Source organism: Microtus ochrogaster, chromosome 16, assembly GCF_000317375.1.
Source record: "Microtus ochrogaster isolate Prairie Vole_2 chromosome 16, MicOch1.0, whole genome shotgun sequence".
Classification (NCBI taxonomy): Eukaryota; Metazoa; Chordata; class Mammalia; order Rodentia; family Cricetidae; genus Microtus; species Microtus ochrogaster.
In genome coordinates this window covers 49,671,073-49,685,023 of record NC_022018.1, presented here as the reverse complement: position 1 = coordinate 49,685,023, position 13,951 = coordinate 49,671,073, and the positions used below count along the sequence as shown (strand labels likewise).

Below are 13,951 nucleotides of genomic sequence, written 5' to 3'. Positions count from 1 at the left end.
TGTGTGTGTGTGTGTGTGTGTGTGTGTGTGTGTGTGTGTGTGTGTTCGCGCGTCGGGCGGGGGCCAGGGCCATCGCGATGGTGAGGGGGTCCCCGCGGTGGTCCCTTGACTGACTCTACATCGCTTTGACCTCTCCTTAGCCACCTCCTTCAACTCTGTGGCTTGTGCGCTTTCATTTTATTTCAGACCACGTAGAGAGCTGACTGGAAGTGGTGAAACAATTCAGGTTTTCTAGGGAGATTGAGCAAAGACCTTAGTTGGGGGGTGAGGGGGAAGTAGGATGGTGATCTAGACTCCGCCAGAAAAAAAAAAAAAAGGGTTTTAAGACGGTGGAGTTCAGTTCGATCCCGTGGCTGTCCTGGTTTGTTTTGCTTTCTTTCTGTATAATCCTACAGATAAGAGGGTAATATAAATACTTGGGAAGGTTGGGAAATTGCTGAAGAGTAGTAAGGGCGGAAAAAAAAAAGCCAGTCGGAAGCTGGTTATATAATGCGCTGTGTGGCTAACAAGAAAGGCAAGCTATTTTTGTTTACCGTATGCTGTGCAGTAGGAACTCCTCCAAACTGGTTCTGTCCCCGGAGAGGTTTCTTAGCCTCTCAGAGAGAGCCACAGACTACAATTGGTAAAATTAGAAGACCCCACACCACCTACAGAATAAAAAGTAATGCCTTAGAGTCGAGTCCTCACCTCACATCCTGCCCAGCATGCAGGGGAATGTGTGTGTGTGCAGTGTTTCCCTGTAGCAATCTAGTAGTCTCATCTCAATGACATTTCTGTTTTATAATGCAAGCTCTTCTTAATATTTAAACATCATTGCTCTAGATTGTACACAACAAGGTAGTTACATGCTGGTTATTTTCAGCGCAGCTGCTTACTTTTTCAATATTGTTCGCTAAGCTATTTCTGTTTGGCTCTTTGAAGATCCCTGCAGTTCCTAGAAGCCCTAGTTAAGCCCACCCTCTGGTTTCTTGATGATGGGTGGGTAGCTAAGACAGTTTGATAGCCCAGGGTTTATTTTTATTTTATTTTTGAATGAAGTTTATGCCAGCGGAAGCTAGAAGTAGCCTCCAAAGAGAAGAAAAACATGCGCACAAACTCTTGAAAAGGGATTGCACCAGAGCAGTTTAGCTGTGGCATTTAATCTCCTCTGATTGTCCTCTAAATGGCCGAGCACCGGTCAATATTTTAGCAGCTTTGCAAATAAATGGGCTTGAATGCCACCTTCTACATAAAGCTGAGGCTGAAAAGCCTGTCTGCCTCTGGCATCATACAGATACTGTCAGTGGTGTTAGTTTTCTGTGCACTTACTCTGCCCCTGATCACTCATGTAATTAGATCAGGCTGCCATGGCAACAGACAGTGCTGCTTGGTCCATTCAGGTGGGTTTGCCTGAACTGCTCCAAGTGTTTTATGCCCAGTATTTGAGCTGCCCGAACCAGAGAGGAGAGGCTTTGCCATTTCAATTGCATCTCTTTTCAGTCATCTGAACCAGAGACACTGAATGAGGCAGATTCTAGCTACTCAGCTTTTCTAAAGGAAACCAACACGCTGCTCCTACTGGGTGCAGTGTGTAGATGCACCTCCCCAGACAGTGAAAAGGAGCTGACAATCCTGCTGGTGTTTATTGTGAGCAGATCAACAAGTATTTGATACTTGCTAGAAACCTTTCAAAGCTGACTGAAGCGACATTTCTTCTGCAGTCTGGAGCCTTTGGCCTTGCCAGCACTTAACCCTTTCAAGTGCGAGAGGCGAGCACAGCCATGCTTGAGAAATGAAATTGCTGGCCGTGCTGGCTGGCTTTCTAGGTAGTTCATTGAGAGGAGGTGGCTTCTTCGGAAAGTATACTCCCCACTGCCACATTTTAAAACTTCACAGACCATAATATTAAAAGGGATGCTGACAGTAGGCAGGCATTCTGAATGCTATCTTTCTTAATTTGGATCTGTTGCTCCTGATCTTTGATGATCAAGTAAAAATCCAAGTAAAAACGGAAGATATTTTTTTGCAGCTGAGTGAGAGATGCTACAAGCCGGTATCACGCATGGAGCTTTGCCCAGTAAACAGTGTATATGGTACTTTAGGATATAATTTAGTGAACATCTAGAGAGCTGCAGGCCAGCGTTTGCATTCTGGTACCACCTTAAGCCTGCTAAGGCCAGAAAAGTTATATTATGACAGAAAAGACAACAGAAAAGTAGCTTTAGCTGCTGGAGCCTGGCACTGTTCAGACAGCCCAGATGAAGGGGAATGTTTTAGTAACTCTGAGTGTGTCATAATTTAGTTGTGACCCTGCCAGTCAGTTTATAGTTTCAAGGCCAAGTAGCCAAATCAGTTAAAATAGAAGAAAGGAAGAAAAACACACAGAGAGAATCCCCCTAGCGCGTGCACGCGTGCGCACACACACACACACACACACACACACACACACACACACACACACACACTCACACACTCACACAGTCTCCCACCTCTCCAGGGCCAAAACTGGGAAAGTTACTCACTTCTCCTCACAGGGGGTTTATGAGTTTCCCCTGGTTACAGAGTTTATGTGGTTGCTACATTATTGTGGCCTGGTCCGGTGAAGCATCCTTGTGGCTAAAATGAGCTATTATTTCTGAGAGATGAATTCATGTGAAGACAGGATCTAAAACAGAGGACAGACATTTTAAGTTTTACACAATCCTTGGAGGTTCTTGGTTCTATGTTGCAACAGAGAAGGACTTGATTTGCAATTAAATGTGGGCATGTATTTTTCAGTGTACAAATAAACCCTTGCTAAAACAAATATGAGAAGTGTATTGTACTTAATTGAGAACTGGAAAAAGCATCACCCTCTCCCTGCCCGATTTTCGTCTTAAGAGGGTTTGGCCAGCCGCGGTATTCTGTTAGAAATAGCATGAGGAGACTTCAGGCCTCTCAGGTGGCTTTGAGCGAGAGATTAAAGAAAAACTCTTGAGCCATCAGATTACATATCAAATAGCTGGAGATGGTCAAAAGTTTCCACTGCCCGGAGTCCCAGGAACCTCCAGGGTGAAGAGATTGCTAAAATGTTAGTCAACACTCCTAGGCTCCCTGTGTCAGTAGAGAGTTCAAGGGTTCACATTCCTTTTGAATAAGGTGACCTTGTTTTCTCTCCCATCCTGAAATGTCAAGAGCATTTTGCTCCAGCACATACCTTGACCTGGCAGCTTCTACTGACTAATAGGCTGTAGCAGTTCGCTGTGCTTCCTATTAGGAGACAGTCAATAAATATACTTTACTAAAAGCCCGAGCTCCTGTAAGCACTTGAATGTTGGAGCGAATGTTGATTTCTTTTAACTCTAGCGGTCTGAAGGCAACAGTCATTGAGACTCAGAAAAGCTTAAATCCTTGCATATGAAAAGAGCCTTCTCCAGAGACAGCCTGTTGCTATTTTTTTTAGGGAGTTGGGGGTCCCTGACATCCAGGCTCTACATTTTCAGAGTAGCAGGCAAGTCTGCACGATTGGTTTAGAGAGAGTTAGGTTTGTGCAATTTAATTGCTTCAAAGAACAGATTTTGTTCCTGTTGGCCATACTTCCAACCTGAGAACAGAGGCAGCCCTTCTGATTTTGCTAAATGTTTGTTAAAAACAACAAATTGTGGGAATGGCAGTGGAGGCCACAATTTCTGCCCAAGGGCTAAGATACAGTTTTTCTTTTGTTTGTTGTTTAAGATTTGAAGATCTGAGTCATCAGTAATACTATTTTAGTTGCATTTAATTTGGTTTAGTAAAATAAATTTACTCATTCCAATTTTCTGTGAGCAGTACCATGATGATGCATATATAGGATGCTAGCTTTACATAATTGAAAAACTATTGGCTGAAAGAGTTATAATTGGATTGAGGCTTTTTTTAAAAAAAATAAATACTTAAAATAATGGAAGAAAAGGAATGCTGTGTGGTAATTTATCTTTATTTGTGGAAATGGTGTTTTTATTTTCCTTGCCCAATTCTATTTATAAGTATTTTTGACTTTAATCAGTGCAATGGCATATTTTATAATCCTTATAAACCTGAGCCCTTTAGGATAATTGACTAGAAATGCTTATGCTACCTGTTACTACTATCACGCATGTACTAAAACACGTTTTGAGCTATTATAGACAAACAAGGCCACTCACGCGCCCCTTTGTTTGGCATGTTTGATGTAAGCAGACGTGTTTCATTGATTTTTCTATAACTCCTAATGCACACCATTTGTGGGATAATGAAAATGCAATGATAATTGCCATCCTGTAAACAAAAAAAAAATGTATTCTACTTGAAATTCTACAGAAAACTCATGGTGTAATAAGATGTCGGGCTTAGAGGGTAGGTGTTCCCCCGACTGCAGGACATCATTTGGTATCTAAAGGACTCATCCTGCTTCCACCAAAGTGCCTTAAGGGGACAGATTTAGAACAATGTATTTATCAGGTATTTTTAGTAGTGATTACAGCTGCCAACCTGTAAGCATGTGTGCTTCTTGCAGAAAGAGAAGGCCTTTTCTTGCCACTGTGGAGGGCAAACTTCCTCTTTTTGTGCCCTTGGCCCTGGTCCTGACTCAGTGTTACCTCCTGGTGTTTGTATACCATCACATGTTTAGTTATTTGGGCCGTCTGGCTTGGTAATCCTCCACTATTCGTAGTACTGTGTTTCTCTGATATGTGCTTTTGAAATATTAAAGATTCCAATTTTAGTGTGTGTCATCGTCTATCATGTGCCATCATTTACTGTCTTGCTTATTGTGTGTCTTCACAGTGAGTTCACGTGGCCTTGACTTGATTCTTGTGTTTCTTTCCTGTGATGGGATACACAAGTAAATAACTCTTACTCTGGCAAGGGTGGCCGGACAAATGCTTTTCGAAAGAAGGAAGCATACCGATGCTAGAGTAAATTAATATTTGACAGCATTTACATCACATTTGACTGTTCTGTGCGCTTCAGCAGAATGGGAGGAGACTGTAATTTGGACTCTAGCGAGTCTTATCTGCCTGGCGATGTGTAAACAGGGCCCTGTGTGCACACAAACCCACATACAAGCAAGCCCAAGTCCCCGGTACCTGCAGCATCTGGGAAAGTGATTATGAAGTATTTTGAGCGTCCTCTGAAATGTTACCAGATAAAAATCAAGACTTCTCTTGCCCTTAAAATAAATGCTGCGCTAAGATGAAATAGAATTTGGTGAACTCCTGCTGAACTTGGTCATCGCCTGTAACCCAGCAGCCTTCTCCGTGGAAAGATGGTGTCTTCTTTTCTTTCTGTAAGGACATTATAGGCCACTTGAGCTTTTCTCTCTGTACACAGACTGCACACGGGGAAACCAAAGACTGTTAAAATGTCCTTTTGCAGAGCAGCCCCTGGCTCCCAATAGATGCTTAGATAAATTGGTGGTGAATGGATTCGTTAGAAGGAATAATGCTTTGGCTACTATTCATTACTTTGCAAAGTGCTGGAAAGAAATGGGAGTTATTTCCCTTTCCAGCTGGGCTGTGCTCTTAAAAATAGCGAGTGTGTATGGTTGAAAATAATTATGACTCCCGAGATGAGCTGCTGTGGACCCGGGGAGAATTGGCTTCTTCACCTGTTTACAGAGTACCCACACTGGAGATCATATTCATAGTTCCAGAATAGTTTCTTTCTGACACCCAATATAATTCTGGGCCTTCTCCTTCCTACTGTTACCTGGCGTGAGCGTAGGAAATCCAGACTAAATTTAAAATCAGCCTAAACACACGCAGCTCGGCTCCAGCGATCTGACTGAAAACCAGTTCAGCATTCACTTAGTTGAGGGGATTTTTTTTTTTTTTATCCTGCCAGCATGGCTGGTGTTTTTGGTTTAATCTGGTTGTGTATCCCCAGCACTTCAGTATGATTTTAATGGCTAAGGCTAAAAAGTCTGCTAGCCGTTCAAGCTGTCTACTTCTGTGTCTGTGCATACATCTTTAATTCACAAAATTATCTCAGGAGCACCAAAATCCACAAAGATTCATTCATTTCTTCTTTCATTTATCCATTCATGAATTCCTCATATAGTGGGTAACCTTGATTGACTCTTGGGGCAAAATGAAAGTGATGACAGTATCCGTTGAACAATGAAATGATTTAAAATTTAGGGCTAGACAAGTACCCCAGTTGGCAAAGGTGCCTGTCTACCATGCACAAAGCTGTAAGTTTGATACCCTCGCATTGCATAAACTGGCCATGGTGGCACATGGCTGTATTCCCAGCACTTGTGATCTGAAGTTCTGGGTCATCCTGAGCTACATAGCAAGTTTGGGATCAGCCTGAGCTACATGAGACTTTTCCTCAAAATGCATCCTTATTTTCCTCTGCATTTGATTCCCCCCTTACCACTGGGCTAGTGTGTTAATAGTGATATCTGTCATGATTGTCTTTCAAGTTTCATGTGGATAGGTTAATATATACTCAATTCGAATTAGGCTTTTGGCCCAGTTACTATTTCATCCATGCCCTTTTCTACGTGATGCTATTTGTGATGACTGGCATGGGCTTGCGTGTTGGCTGTTTGAGGAAAATGACAGTGGCTGCTGTAAACACGGAACCAAGGTTTTCATTTGGCTCAAGAGGTGGCCTAGATTTCATATGTTGGATTCCCTGAGCCCTGGTGGAATAAAACCAGACCTGTCTTAAGCTGGCTGCTATCCGTGTAACTCTTTTAGAACAAAATTCAATATTTTCTTCTTGAGACTTGTGTTTCAGTGCCTACGTCTTAAGGTAGACTTCTTTTTAAAAGCAGTTTATTTATTTATTTATTTTGTTTCTCCATTTGTTTTTGGCCTTTCACCTTGGATTTCTTCTCCTGCACTTCCTGGACCACTGTAGAGGCATCGTGCACCCCGAAACAAGTCATCAGGGCAGACCGTTCAAGCTGCAGATCTGTCTGCCATCCTTGTCCAAGAGTCTCTTCATCCTCTCACACCACCCCCTTCTGCAGGGAGTGCCTCCCGTGCCAGGTGAGAGGTTTACCATGTTTTCTATCTGACTTGGGATGGTTGCTCATCAGCTGTGTACTCTGTAAACTGTGAAATATAATTTTCTTCATCACTGTAGTGTATGGAAAATTGCGCAGTGTGTGTGTGTGTGTGTGTGTGTGTGTGTGTGTGTGTGTGTGTGTATAAAAACTGGATAAAAGCATCTATGGTTGTGGTCTGTTTGGTTCACGAAGAAATCTGCATTGAATTTGTCTTGCTCGATGCCTGCTGCCTGGGGCTTGTGCCTGCTCATTTTACATGTCACCTTTCCTTAAGTCAGTTAAGAACACTAAGCTGCCATCTCCCCTGAGACTGGTTCTCCCGTTTTAGGTTCTAACTGTAGTATGATACGTTTGCAAGGAAGTAGAAAACTGTTTGTTGGGTCGGTCGGTGGCTGCCAGGAGTTGGTGAATCTTGAGTCTCTTTGTGTCTGTTTGGATTTTACAACTTCCTGATTTCCTCACATGCAGTAAATTTTTCTGGCTGGGAGAGTCTCGAAACAGCGTGTAAGCAAGGACTGTTGACCCAGGGTTCTCTGTTAAAGAGCAGACAGGAGGCCAGTGCCCTTCTGTGAAATCCAGAGAGAATGGAATTCAGCTAGGACATGGGATTGAAAGGTCTTGGGGACACTAGTGTACACAAGCAGGCGAGGGAGGGGGTTGTGGAAGAGAAAATAAAAGATAGATTTCTAGCTGCCTTGAGAGTAGTTCTGCTTGAAGCCGTGAAGCCAGGCAACATCAGAAGTTCCAAAGGCTGGCTGGGCAACAGACTCACTTACAGAGTTTCAAACAGAGTTTGGGGCTCCACCCTAGACCTCCTGAATCAGAATGTTCCCCGCTGGTCTGCTGGAATGAAGGAAGTGTTTCTGGAACTTTCCTGTTTCCTTTCTTGGTAAGAAGAAGAAGGCGCTTTTACCAAACCACACACCCCAAATGGAGGACATCAAAATCTACTCAGCAAGAGGTAGATACTGGCTTTACCAAGTGTTCATTTACAAAATGGCCTAGTGGAGCCGGGTATGGTGGCTCATATCTGTGATCACAGCACTTGATAAAAAGAGCTGAGGCAGAAGGAGGATGGGCCAGAGTCGGAGGCTAACAGCAGCTATGCAGTGAGCTTGAGAATAGCTCGGGATACAGCCCCGGACCCTTCTCAAAAAGCAAAACAAAATCAAACTCCCAAGGAAGTTCACCAGTTTTCTGTGTGTACGCCACAGAACCAGTTTATTTTAAGCTGAGGACAAACTCCGTGGCCTCCGAGATAACAGCCCGAAGCTCTGACACTGGCCAGAGTATTTGGATTTCAAATATCAAGATGCTACTTTGATTGTGCACATGCCTGTATCCTGTTCATGTCTCGGCTTCTTCTTGTACGATGAGCACAACAGAGGGTTACTGTGAGGATGGACTGAAAACAAATGCGTGTGTGTGGCTTGAGTGTGCCGGGCATATGGCTTATGTATGACCTGTTCTCATAAGCTATCATTGTTAGCACATAGCTTATCTCTAGACAGGGAGGGGGGAATGTAAATCTCTTCTTTTTCCACGGCTGCTCCTGGACCATACATGACTAAGAACAAGTAAATATACCCAGACCTCGGCCTTTGGACCAACCCTGTAGGCATTTGTGGCTCTACAAAGCCAATAAGGGTTCTATTTATTTTTCTGAATTTTAAATTCTGAACTTATCTTAAACTCGTACTGTGATAAGATTCATATCTTTTTTTGCACTGTAAGATAAACTGATGAATAGCTTGCATCAATAGAGTTATTTGTAGTTTGTTTGAATAATAATAATAATAATGAAAGGCCTGACTAATAACTATGTTTAAGCCTTAGAAAGAGTAGCTGGAAGTCTGGAAACACAGTTCAGTGGGAGAGCCTAGCATGTGTGAAGCTCTGGGTTCAATTCCCAAGGCAGATGGACAGACAGAAAGAAAAAAAATCTAAGAGTCCTCTGTGGGGCAAAGCAGAGAATGGGGGGACTTACCAGGCCACAAGCATTGTGTTCTTTTGAATTATGCAAATGGGTTCTTTCTATTGTATTGACTGTGGATTTGAGAGACTCCATTTAAATGGTAGTAAGTGATGTCTAGCTACTGGCAGGGCAAGGCTCTTAAGATCTGCAGGTGTCTGCTAATGGGCAGGGTGGGGCAGCACACTGTTGCCTTCCTTCTTCGGGGGAACCTGTTTAATACCTGTATTTTGCCAGGCAGATAGATGGTCCTTGCACTGACCTTTCAGGAGATATGTTTCAGGAATATGTGGGGTGAGGTGTTCTTTTCTTTTTAAAACCTGTGGTATTTGAAGAGAGTCATTATCTATAACCAAACAATCTCAAGAATTTTCTTATGAACAAGACAGGCTGCCAGGAGCCTTATCTTGGGCAGCATGGCCTGCTTGTTGAGATGCAGGGGTTTCTGGTCTCATAACCACTCGGTTAAGTGTGGTGATACTCACGGCCTTGCTGACAAAACAGTGCAATGTCACCTGGAACATTAGGCTGCTGATATTTTCTGTGCTTGCGCAGAAAAGAAACGTCTACACTTTCTCTAAGCATTTTGCATACATAATGGCCTCATTATGGTCCTCACAACTGACGGCTGTCTGTGGGCAGGGAGAGAATATCATGTTGTATTCTGATACATTCATGTCATTCTTCTAGATGAAAGTCTGGGTTATTATTTCTGGCGCTGGTTATTTTACAAAGATGATGCAGCTAAACAAGTTATGACCTAACTTATTCACAGTTACTATCTATGTAAAGAAGTGATTCATTCATACATTCACTGGGCTTTTTTTTTTTTTAACTACTGCATGGTGTCGTGGACATGCAAGTGAGTAAGAGCTACAGGAGATTAAACATTCTTCGTGACCAGGCTTGAGAAAGGAGGAATGCGCTGGAATAGCTAACAAAGCTGAAAGGGTTGGGCTGTACTTACTGAGGGGTACATTCTGACCCGGAAGGAATTTAAAAGGGTGGTGGGAGCTCAGGAAAGACTGTGAGGAGGAGGATCATGTGATTTGGTCTCTGAAGGCTGGGATTGCACTTCTGTGGGAAGAGATGGAGAGAGACGGAGGAAAGTCTTGCAAGCGGCTGGGACAACAAGCAAAAGCTTGCTTGTATGTCGTATGTAGGCTGGGCAACTGTGGCTGAAGGTGGGGGGGTGTTCTGAGTTGCAGAAGTCAAGGAGACTGGCAGGGGTATGGGAATAGCTGAGAAGTCCATCCGAAGAGCAGTTTGGAAGCGTCGCTGGCATAAAAAGGGTTTTGAATTTGGCCTTTGGGGTCTTGTGCCTGGCAAAGGGGTAGACACACAAAAGGCATGACTGGATCTAAGGACACAGGAGCTGGCGGTGAACGCGTAGGGTGAAGGTAAGAGGCAGCAAGAAGGGGAGCTTGAATGGTGGCACAGCCTTTGTTTGCCAGTTTTTCCAAAGCTGGGGTGGCAGGAGGGATTGGGTTGTTGCAGGGGTGGATCGTGGAGGGGGGCTTCTTCTGTGAGAGCTCCGGAACCCTAGAAAGTCTGTGTTCAACTGAATGCCATGAAATCTTGTTGAAACAGTTATTCCTTTATAAAATAGGAACTGGAGCTAATTTTAGCTAGCTCTAATATGCATGTGTAAGAACACGAAGGCCGCTTTTGACACGCAGCCCATGCGGTGTCTCTCTCCGCTTAAAACAAATGCTTCCTTTGCTTTCCTCTAAGCGATTTCCCGAGACTTTCGATGGTGGCCCTGCTCCTGCTAGCAACAATTCCAGCGTGTCTTTGATCTTTGCTAGTGTTGATTGATTCTTTTCATGTGACAGGCGTGCATCTTCATTGTGTCAGCCACTTAACAACTTAGCCATTGTTCATTTGTGGCAATTCAGCTACTGTACTTTTGATAATCGTATTAGTATGGGTGCGCTTCATAACTTTGGAGGATTTCCTGGAGGCTTTCTATAGGTTCTTGTAAATGTGAGAAAAATACATATATAAAGAGATAGATAGTCGTGAATCTTTGTTTATGAAAATTCTAAGATTCCAGACACAGCTCTTTAACAAATTGGCTTCTCACTTAATACCCTATAGAAGATAAAGATTTATATAACCAAGCTGAATGTGGCTGTGTATTCCTATAGGCCTAGCACTTAGGAGCCTGAAGCAGGGATGTCAGAAGTTCAAGGCCAGTCACAGCTACCTAGTAAGTTTGAACAAGCTTGGGCTACTTGAGATCCCAATATCATTGTTAAGCCTTAGTTCTGGGGTGGGGGGGGGTACACAGAATTAGGGAAAACCTGAGGAGTGCTTCAAGTTTTTATTTTGTTTTGTTATTTTACTGAGTTGTTTATGAACTCTTTGTATTGCCCTCAAGTGGCTAAGAATGAAAATATGAATACATAAATAATAATATTAAAAGTGTGACATCCCGTGCATGTCTATATGTGTCCAGGTGCAGCTCTATGTTTGGAGTGTGTGGAAGCCAGAGGTCAGCCTCAGATGTCCTCCTCAGGCGCCGTCCATCTTGTTCTCCCAGACAGGGACCCTTGCTGATCAGTGAGGCTGGCCAGTCAGTGAGCCCCTGGGATCCTTCTGTTGGGCCTTCTCCAGCACCGGGGTTGAAGTGTGTGCTACCACCCCTGACTTTTTCACAAATATTCTGGGGATTTGCTCTGCTGACTGAGCTGTCTCAGGCTGTTGCGGGAGCTGCGGGCCGGTTCCTGCCACCCAGCTCCCAGCTGCCTGGCTAGCTTATGCCCCGAAATAACAACACACAAACTATATTCTTTTAAACACTGCCTGGTCCATTATATCTAGCCTCTTCTAGGCTAATTCTCATGTATTAATTTAGCCCATTTCTAATAATCTGTGTAGCACCACTAGGTGCACTTACCGGGAAAGATTCAGCATGTCTGACCTGGCGGCTTGCTTCATCGCGTCTGGCTCTGAGAGGAGCTGCATGATTTCTGAGCTCACTTCCTCTTCCTCCCAGCATTCTGTTCTGTTTACTCCGCCTATCTAAATTCTGCCCTATCAGATGGGCCAAGGCAGTTTTCTTTATTAGCCAATGACCTTCCTCCATCATCAGGCTGCCTGGAAACCTTTAATGAGTATCTGGGGTGGAAGAAGAGACCCTAGCGGGAAAGCAGTGATAAGCAGCATACAGTTGCTTTTTTTTTTTTGAATATGAAGTCATTTAATCTTCGTTACGCTCATATCTGGTAGACACTGTGGTTCTATCTAGGCCATGGGATGTAGAAACTGTGGGACAACAGTGGGTAAGCAACTTGCCCGCTTTTGCCAGGAATTGACTGACCTTAGCTCAGACTCCTCACCGTGGCTCTGAATTAGCCTCAAGCCCTGAGTCCTATCTATACTACGAAGCTCACACTTAGATACAGAAGGCAAAGTCTGCCAAGAATGATAAATGAGCCATAACTCAGACACAGTGGATGCTCAGAAACCAAGATGGGGGACGGTTCTGGGGCCCCCCAAACTTCCCATTTCTACGCCTGCGCCTTTGATCAGAGACTCCCATAAGCTTCTGATTCAGGCGCTGTCTTTGTAACAATTCTCCCTCTTCTTCCCGGTGCGGCCCCAAGATTCCTACGCACGTTTGATAATTATTAATGGAAGAAAATGATGACAGCAGCACTCTGCTTATCTGCTTTGGGGGACTGGCTGAAGTTGGCTCCAGATGTTGTTCAACACGGAGTCCCAGGGAGCTGCTGAACTTTTGACTCCAGAGAGCTTCTCTGGGTCATTGCTCAGCTTCCACGACTTGGCAGATAGGAGCGATCTATCTCTCTAGCGCGATAGATGCCGAGCTTCACTGGGGCACACTCTAAGAACAAAACGTGCAGCCAGAGGCGGTCAGCTGTAGCCAGGTAGCCACTCAGGAGTGTAGGGTTCACAGTGGTCTGCACCATTGCCTTTCCTGCCCCCGCCTGTGCCCCCCCCCCAGTCAGTGACTCTTAGCTAGTTTGTGTCCAGGTGCTGTGTAGGTAGCCTGAGTGTCTTCTGGACGCTGGGTGAAATTTACCACGACTTTCTTTTCTCTGCAGTGGCAATGCCCCTCCCTGTACAGACGTGCGGAGAAGGGGAAAGGGCCTGAGATTGACTGGTGATGAGTTTGGCTGGCAGCTCCGTCACAGCTGCAATCGCGCGCCATGCATTTTATTTACAGATTACTAGGCTCCGAGTCTGACATATGACTGGCTGGGAAGCTCCTCCCCAGAACAGTTGTATGTCATCTGCTTCAGAGGACTAATTGCTTGGCAAATCCCCTTCGGTAATTTCCTCTATTTGCTGATGAGTTACTTAACAGTGATGGGCTTGTGGAGTAGACCGTGGAGTTAGTTGACTGAGCGCCCCAGAAGCACGACCGCCAAAGGCCCCGGGGGATATGCCTTTTGAATTCTGTTTGGCTTTCCTGAAGAAACACTGAAACCATTATATGGCCTGTTAATATTTCACTCAATACTAGGTTAAACTCCCGGGTACTGTACTGTTTTCCAAAAGGAATCAAAACCAGGCCCCCTTTCTTCAAATATGCCCCTGTGCATTAGAAAATTATTAAAAAGGAATTTAATATTTATAGAATGTTTAATGCTGTTTTAAAAATATGACTTGGAGTGCAATAGCTTTCCAACACACAGAGTTCTGAGGAGGGGGGTGGGTCGGTTCAGCTGCTAGCCTGGGAACCCAGTCTTTGTTTTGCCTTATTGCTAGATCAGAGGGAATGCTTGCCTTTAAGCCTTGCTGGGCCTCGGTTTCCCCATCTCTAAGTGATGGAAAAAAATGATGTCATGGGCCTTTTCCCTTACTGACTTTGTATAGTTCTCTGATTCTGTGTGTGTGGTGGTCAGAGGTCAACATTGAGCGTCTTTTTGTGTTTCTTAATTCTGGAGACAGTCTCTTATCTGTCAGCTAGATTGGCTAGTCTGCAAACTTTGGGGATCTACCTGCATCTC

The 13,951-nt window shown here is 44.2% G+C and overlaps 1 protein-coding gene across 3 annotated transcripts in view; it reads left to right on the top strand.

Moving 5' to 3' along the window:
• Atxn1 (ataxin 1) overlaps positions 1–13,951 on the top strand; it is a 380,515-nt gene that overhangs the window by 1,639 nt on the left and 364,925 nt on the right. For 2 of the 3 annotated variants that reach the window (XM_026783019.1, XM_026783020.1), the window contains exon 2: positions 6,847–6,977. The gene's annotated coding sequence lies outside the window, so the exon portion shown is untranslated. Of the gene's footprint in view, positions 1–6,846; positions 6,978–10,194; positions 10,370–13,951 lie in introns of those variants that run through there. The other variant, XM_026783021.1, reaches the window with a different exon arrangement.